Raw genomic sequence first — 8414 nt, 5'->3', positions numbered from 1 at the left:
CTTTACACTCGTACAGATCGAAAGCACACCATGATTCTATAACAATATGTTTGGAAGAGTGTATGCAGTCTTTAGGTAATGTGTAACACCATTGCTTCATGTGCCCCTCAAACGTGAAAGAAAACAACCTGCAAGAAACATCCTTTGGCTGGATGTCATGCCTATCACAGAAACTGAGAAAAGCAACTGTATGACTCAATAAGGTTGCTTCATGCTCACTATTGAACTTGAATTTGGAGTCAACACACATTTCATTAAATTTGGAAGTAAATAGTGGATCTAGAATTTCAAAATAACCAAAAAGCTCAATTCTAGTGATGTCCTTGTAATAAAATATTTCCAATTTTAGTGAAATATGTGTGAAGTCATTTAAAATGCTTGCCGAAACTTTCATATTTGCAGAGTTAGAAAAATGTGTCGGGGTTATTCTTTGGTTAGAAGTCATCAAATATATAAAGAAATTCAAAACATACTTCAAGGGCTCATATTGTCATCTAGCCCTCCTTCTAGCACTAGAAATCTTGATGGTATTGGATTTGCCAACATTCAGGGGATCTCCTTGATATGAAGTCCCAACTAGACCTCACACTATTTGGAGTAGGAGTCCCAACATTATGTGCTAGTATTATGCCTTAACAACGGAAACATGCAGAGGAAAGTATGATAACTTTGGGTAAGATTAAGTGTGTGACGCTATAGAGAGTAAAGTGTGATGCATGAAGCTTCTAACACACAAAGGGAAAAGGAAGTGCACTCCTTGGAAGCATGTAATAGTACACAACTTGAAAGGAACACAATAGTGAAATGACATCCCAAGATAAGATGCATAGTAGTCTACAAGTTAAAATGATGAGTTAATAGAACATCACACATTCAACAAGATTCATATAAATTAAGACAAAATATTTCATAAGCATATGCGTAAGTTAAATAACATACATTCGTAATACAACAAGAATGTTCCTACTATATTAACAACATACACGGGAAAGTGTGTTGTCTCTTTTTTTATTATTATAAGTGAAAGTTCCATCCATACATACACCATTGATGACCACTATCCCCAATAGTGGAACATTACTGTCAAGAACACCTGCTCCTGCAAATAAGTATACTTGCTTTACACTATAGAGAAGCCAAGGCTCTCCACAATACTCCCAAGCTCTTTCGAATCCGAAGCCTAGCCAAAATCTTAGCTCCCAAAAGTCTGTTACACGAGTTATGAGGCTTTATTTAATACAAGATGGGGTGAATATTCAGCTCCCCTTTATGACCTCTGGACTACCCTCATGACTCTTCAACTTCTTCACACAATAACACATTACATTACATGATGACTCTTCATATACCAATATTGACACTTGGAATTTCACTTATAAAATAATTACAAATAATATTACATTTTCGTCCCATACCCATATGAGACAAAATAGGTTAGGGACAACTTGATAGCATAATAAGACACAACACTATGATGGTGGAGTTTTGGAGAAGTCTAGCTCAAAAGCCTCCACTTGCTACTTCTTGGTCACTTATTGGTGCCTAGCTTGGTACTATGTGATGGTGTCCCCAAACTGTTTTAACAGTTTCTTGGTGGAAGCAGACTCTAGCCTCCATGGAATCTGGGTACACTATCTTGGAACCTATTTCAAACTCGTTATGAAGCATGAGAAGCATTGATTTTATTTTAATAGGACTTTCGATGAACCTTTTCATGTTGTGTACATTCAGCTCCAAGTCTTCCATGGTGATCTCTTGTCTTAGCTGCTCCAAGTACTCTTCAACCTCCTGCGAGACTTAGTTTTTTGTTTTAGCTCTGGTGAGGGAATCGATTAATGGGATCTAGTGTGTTCTCACCAAGACATCCAAACTACTGTACAACTTCACATATGAGGCCTGTATACTGTCGATGAATGAGGCAGACTTCTTGTTGTTCTGAATCAACGTTTGAACCTTCACTTTCTCTAGCTCTGCATGTGGCTTCATTTTCTTCACTAAGTCAAGTAGGGCCCCTTTGGACCACATTGTTCATTCTTACACATAGGTGATGGAAAATTATATGTTTTTGGGAGTTTTAACAAACTCTTTTCTCTACCACTGTAAGCCATGAAAACGAACAACTTCTTAATGTACGGTGACAAACCCATCATAGAGCTCCCACATAGTTTCTCAAAGTGTTGATACTTGAGTAAGTATCACTACTCTTATGTCTGACAATGCATAAATTTCATTTTGTGCTGTTTCTCAGAGTTGTTTTTCTTCTTCCCTGGCAACCTGCGTGTCAGTTACTCATTCTCATTCGTCTAATACTGAACATTTGATCTTGTTTCTCATACATAGGCAAAGCTGGCTTTGGCAGTGGCATTTAGATTCTTCCTGGTGTCTGACACTATCACCCTTTCTTTAATGGATGTAGGTGATATGTGATCAGCTGGAAAGTGCTTCCTCCACACTTGTATAATCCTCTTTTGGAACTCATCAAATGATAGATTGTACATATCCATGACTGGATCATCATCAAGGAGAATAACATCTCCTTGCTTTCTCATTATTGGCTCTACTACAAGAGGTGGGGAAGACCGAGGGATGACTTATGGTTCCCTCAGCATTACGTCAACATATTCATGTTGCGACTCTTGTTCCAATTCCATGTATATCATTTTGATCAGTTTCTTAATCTGTTGAGCAAGCTCCTGATCCTACATCTATTCGCCTTCCCTCTCAGCTGTTAGTTGTTCCTATTCCTCAACCTATATTGTGATGTTTCCTCTGTCATCGTGTCATTCCTTTGTTCTTCTTCCTACTTATGTTGCTCTTACCATTCTCTCCTCCTCAACTCCTTTACTTCCTTTGACTTCTTCTCTATCTCCTACAACTTCAATTCTATTTCTCGCAACCTCTTCTTTTCTATATTCCTATCCTCTTCTCTCTGCATCCTTTTTTGCATATTCACTTATGTTGTTATAGTTTCTTTCTCGATAAGAGGGTATCATTTCATTTTTTAGCGTCGTTCACCTTATGGACTATCAACAATCTTCCTCTTTCCCTTTTCCTACATGGGATTTCTCCCTTCTACTGTTGTTTATTCTAAAGATGATGTTGTCTATGGAGCATGCTATGAAGTACTTACTAAACTCACCAACTCATTGAGTTTGGAGGCATTGTTGCAGTACCTCCAAGGATCCTCCTTTGGCCAATGAAATTTCACGCTAATCCACTGAAAGTAGACGCTCATGTAGTGGTCCATACAAATGTTGCGAGGATCGTATAGATTAAATTCATTAGTACTGACTTTGAATTTCACTATCTCCTTAACCTCAACATCTAGGATTTTCAAGTTCTTTATCTTGCATAATCTGATATGCAAAGGAAGAGTGGCCCATGGTGATTTCTTCTTCCTATGCAATTTTGCTGAAAACCCTATAGTGAGATGGTATGATACTTCTTACATGATCAATTTTTCGGTGGCATATCTTAGTAATACATGTAGAGGCTTCTCTCTGCCAAACACTCTAATGAAGGTGCCACTTGGTTAGCGATAACAATCTACAATGTCTATTATCACCTCCATTTCTTCTTCCGAAATGTAGGGTGGATCTTCTTCAAAGATAAGATTCTATAGTGGGATGATAAAGTGGTCAGTTAGTCATGCCCTTACTCCTCGATAAATGCATTCTTAAAGAAAACTGAAATATATTTTCATGATAGACTCTCATGGCGTCCATTTCTAGTTCATGCCAGGAAACTGTTGTTATACACAAATTGCATCCAGTAACTATGAAAACATATAGAAAAGTTAGCGGAAGTTTTTAAAAATAGTACTAGTGCCTCCTCTAGGATACTAAAAATAGATGCCTATTTTTTAGGGATGTTTTTTCCTTTTTTTCTTTTCCCGGGAAACTTGCCATGCACACTGTCAGGAAATACTGCAAATTTCTAGGGATCTGGGCCACTTTCCGTCTTAGTTCACAACGTAATTTCTGAGCTCATTGAGAGTTTCGTAGTTTTCGGGCTCAATGTTGGGTTGCATGCCATGAATGTGAATTTTTTGAGGTTAAGACTCACTAGCAGTCAAGACGGTGCAATTTCCATCATCAAGGTTGCTTGCCCTCAAGGATTGTGCAGTTTCTCGAGCCAAGCCCATAACTGTTGTGGGACAAAGTTGGGAGATCAGCTTATATCTTAGAAAAATAAAATAAGTAAGAAAACACAAGCGAAGATGAAAATATAAGTCTCAGTCGAAGCACGAATACTTGGGTTAGTGTGAGATGAGCTATTGTGTATAGTAAGGAAGGCTCCAAAATTGAAGCATATGAAAAATTTTGGAGGGTGATTGTGGCCGCTATAATAGGTTTCTATTAAAAAGTTATGGGGTCAAACACTTTGTTATTAAAGTAAAAAATTTCATTATATGTTTAGCGTATGGTTGTAATTTTTTTTCAAAGTAGATGTTAATCCTATTTTGACATTGAAAACAAAATGGTTTGTTTGGTATATAATTATTTTCTCTATGGTAATTGACCCCTTCTTTCAATCTAAAAATAGAATTGAGCTTGCATCAACCATTTTAGGTTAAACTTCTAGTTTTACCTATCAAATCATGGCTTCTCAAAGTTCCTAAAGAAATATTGCTTAGTTTTGGTCCTTTTGTTAGGTTATATTAATTAAGAATCCATTCTAGATGCAGGGTATAAATTTTCACTAATATGGATATCAATGAAGGAATAACATTGATAATTGACATAGAGATATGTTGAAGGTGGTAATTTTTCTTAGGGCTATATTATTCTTTGTTTTGATAATTGCATTTCATCATTTCCATATTAAATTCACCCCACAACATCATAACATTATTCAAATTTACATCATTATTCAACAACATATGCAACTATGTAGAAAGAACAATATTATCATCAATGCAACTAAACATAAAGGAACAATAGAACAAAATGATTCATATATAGAGACATCAAGTTTGGTCAGAGACCAGGGAAAAATTCACTGTGGGGAAAACCCTTTCAAATTCTTCTTCTTATTTGATTGTCATTGAATGATTGAGAAAAAGAGAGTACAATGATCCATATTTTCTTCCACACAACTATCCAACAAAAGCAACTAAACAATATCATGAGATGAACCCAAAAACTCCAATAATAAAAAACCTTCACTTAGAAGCCTGCAATCAACAATCATTGTCTACAATCAATCAAACCCTACAGTCAATGAGAGGAAACTTCAATCAACTAAAAAATAAACTCTACATCCCAAAGATAGGGAGGAATTGTTGCAACCAGGATTTCTTCATGGCATGCCTATGATTGTGAGCCAAAATCCTGAATCAGAGATGTGAGCTTCAAACAATGCAATTTCACCTTAGTGTGAACCCATTCCTCCACAGAATTGCCTTAGACCCGTGTGAGCTAAAAACAAGAAGGATAATAGAATAAATGATCCAAGATGATGTCCAAAATGAGGTTGAGGTCACTTGTATCTATAGCCTTCCAACGCTGTGTAATTTTCTTTAGGTCCTACCTAATCCTATATGCACATGTGGACTTAATTCAAAAATACACTTTCCCTTGTCCAAATTGAGTGCTTCAATAGTCAAAATTGGTCCTCTTAAAATGAGGAATATTGTCCCATGTTTGTAAATTGTCATTGAGTTTCCAAATTATCTCTTGATTATCCCTAGTCATATGTTGAAAATTCTCGAATATAAAAGAATAATAATTTGACATCGGAGGGGAGCCTAAGAAAACACCCTCTATCCATCAAGGAGCCACTTGTACCACCTAGAATTGCTGCCAACATGCAGCCCAGTGCTACTACCCAAGAAACATCAACGGCGAGCCAATTCTACGACCTGCATCAAAATTAGAGAGCTTATCTCAATCTAGAAAAAATCATGGAGAACATATCAAATTGAAACCATATCACGTAGCTTAGTCTCAGCTAGGAACACAACGGGGGAGAAAAAATAAAAAACATCTCCAACCACATATTGAGAAATAAGTGATATAAGGGAGCACATCTCAACACATCCTATTTCCTGCTGATCTTACCAACAATGGAACTCAATATTAATGTCGTAGGACACCTGCATCATAATAATCTTGATTTGTACACCCCCAAGTACACTCTCAACCTGTTGGCCAGAAGGGGAGCAATAATCCCAACAAATCCAACTTGTGGGTATGATGCCAACTAGGGTATACTCTGCATAGACCAAGATAGTGGGAGATACCTTGCCTGTCAAGACAGATAAATATCCCACGCACCCTATGGGTGACAAATAGAGGAGCAACATCTACACCCTATTTTCGAGAGATCCCTCAACCCCAAGAGCCCTCCATGTCAATTCCTTACCCAGGGACCTTAAACATGGGGCAAGAGTTGGCTCATGGTTCTCGATTAGTCCTGCTCCTCTTACATCAAAGACATATCATCATTCTCATATCTAGTATCTTCTTAGTCATCATGTTTTAATAGAAATAGTCCCTTGTTCATATATGACATCAAATCAAATATTATATTAGAGCAAATATATACATCATAAAAATGACACCTTATTCATCCTCCCTCTCATAGCAGAAGCAACCACAATCCTAAGCTTGTTTTGTAAAACAACATCGACTAAAGATATCTCAATATCACTTATATATGGTATTCTCTTTGAATTTGATCCCACTTATTATTATTGTAGTGTATTCCTACCATATCCAAAACCTGCTCAAGCAACTCTCCAAAGAGCTTCTTTAACTTACCTCATAGCTAGCCATGCTAGTAACGTCATTCCCAACCTTGGCCATGGTCAAAGCTACAAAAGTTTCATCCAAAATTTGCATGGAAGATCTCATATTAAGGCAATAGTCAAATGCCCTCATCTTATCAATAATGATTCCAAATAGTATCAGAACATTCATCTAGTCACATATCATAGGAAGAATATCTCAAACCAAAAAATTGATCGTTCCATGCAAATATCTCGAAGGGTGCTTGACAACAACTCAATGTGTATGAATCAGCTCAATCATGAATTAAATCATATTCTATGTAAAACACACATATATACAGATGGGTGTTCACACGGAACATTAATTCTTTAATCAATTGTCATTTTCCAAGTGAGGTTCAGTAATATCTCTTCACAATTTTTTGAAATTCAATCGGAGTGTCTAAGGCTTTTTCTTTTCCATGATCAAAAAATTATTGAATAGCTTCACGATTTAGGTTTTCATTTCCAAAATTTAGAACATAATTCATCATTCCATGATTCTTCATTTCAAAATTCAGAGGCCATCTCTCTCTTGCTTTGATCATCAAAATCTCATTAGATGTTAAGAATAGACCATCAATATATAAAACCAAAATCAAAGCCATACCTTAGACCACTTTTGAAGCATCGGTTTGGGTTTGCACATCTTCCTGGATTCACTATGTAACTATCATTGAAGACATATCAAGCTCGGGAATCTTGCTTCATATAATTCGTTTTGAAAACATAACACTTAACCAGACTAATATACCTAGCCACACACAAATCAACAATATGTAGTGAAATCAGCTAAGTCATCTTATCAAATCAAAGCTAATATCGATGTCATAAAAGTTTTTGCCAATATCATTGTGACAAATGCATTGGACCAAGTCAAGTGGAGCTCTCAACAAAAGAGAAAGTTACAACAACCTTTTCTTTACCAATAATTATCCAATAAAAAATTATCAAGCCATCTTGATGATCATAGCATGAATCATTTCTTCCACTATATATGAATGGATACATTAGGGACAAGTCATATAAGTTTCATGCATATACCAAGAATGAGTCATATATGTTCCATTCATTCATTGTAAGATTACTACATACTGAATCACAACTATTTATACTTCAACCAACATACCAAAGACAATGAGGCCAATACAAAGTCATTATTGGATACCAATATTAGTCACTGAAAGTTACTATGCCCACATACCATTTTCATCAAGGAAAATCATCAATTATAAAAACCATAACTTGTTATCACAATGAATTCAAACAATCCATAAGCCAAAACATATCTATGAACCATCAAGCATCATGTCAAAGTTCTAAAGCATCATCAATCATCAAGCCAATTTGCTCACTAAGTCAAGAAAACCATCCATGTCTTATCAAACCATTCCAATTTTTATTAAATACTGTCATACACTACCTTCAATGGTTAAATCATAATGACATATTGATATTCCTATTCCAGTTACCTACAAACACAAGTTTAGTCAACACATTCACATTCTCTATAGTAAGTAAAACATTCAAACTTCCCTGCTTATAGGACATTTTGATGTTTGGCACATATTTATAGGACTGTCATACTCCTGGTGCATCCTAATTTTATGCATAAAGCTTTATTTTTGTGACCTACTGGCAT

The sequence above is a fragment of the Pinus tabuliformis genome, chromosome 1_2 (genome assembly GCF_031772625.1).
Source record: "Pinus tabuliformis cultivar Carrire ecotype Pingquan chromosome 1_2, CPIR1, whole genome shotgun sequence".
NCBI lineage: Eukaryota > Viridiplantae > Streptophyta > Pinopsida > Pinales > Pinaceae > Pinus > Pinus tabuliformis.
Note: the sequence above shows the minus strand (reverse complement) of the source record.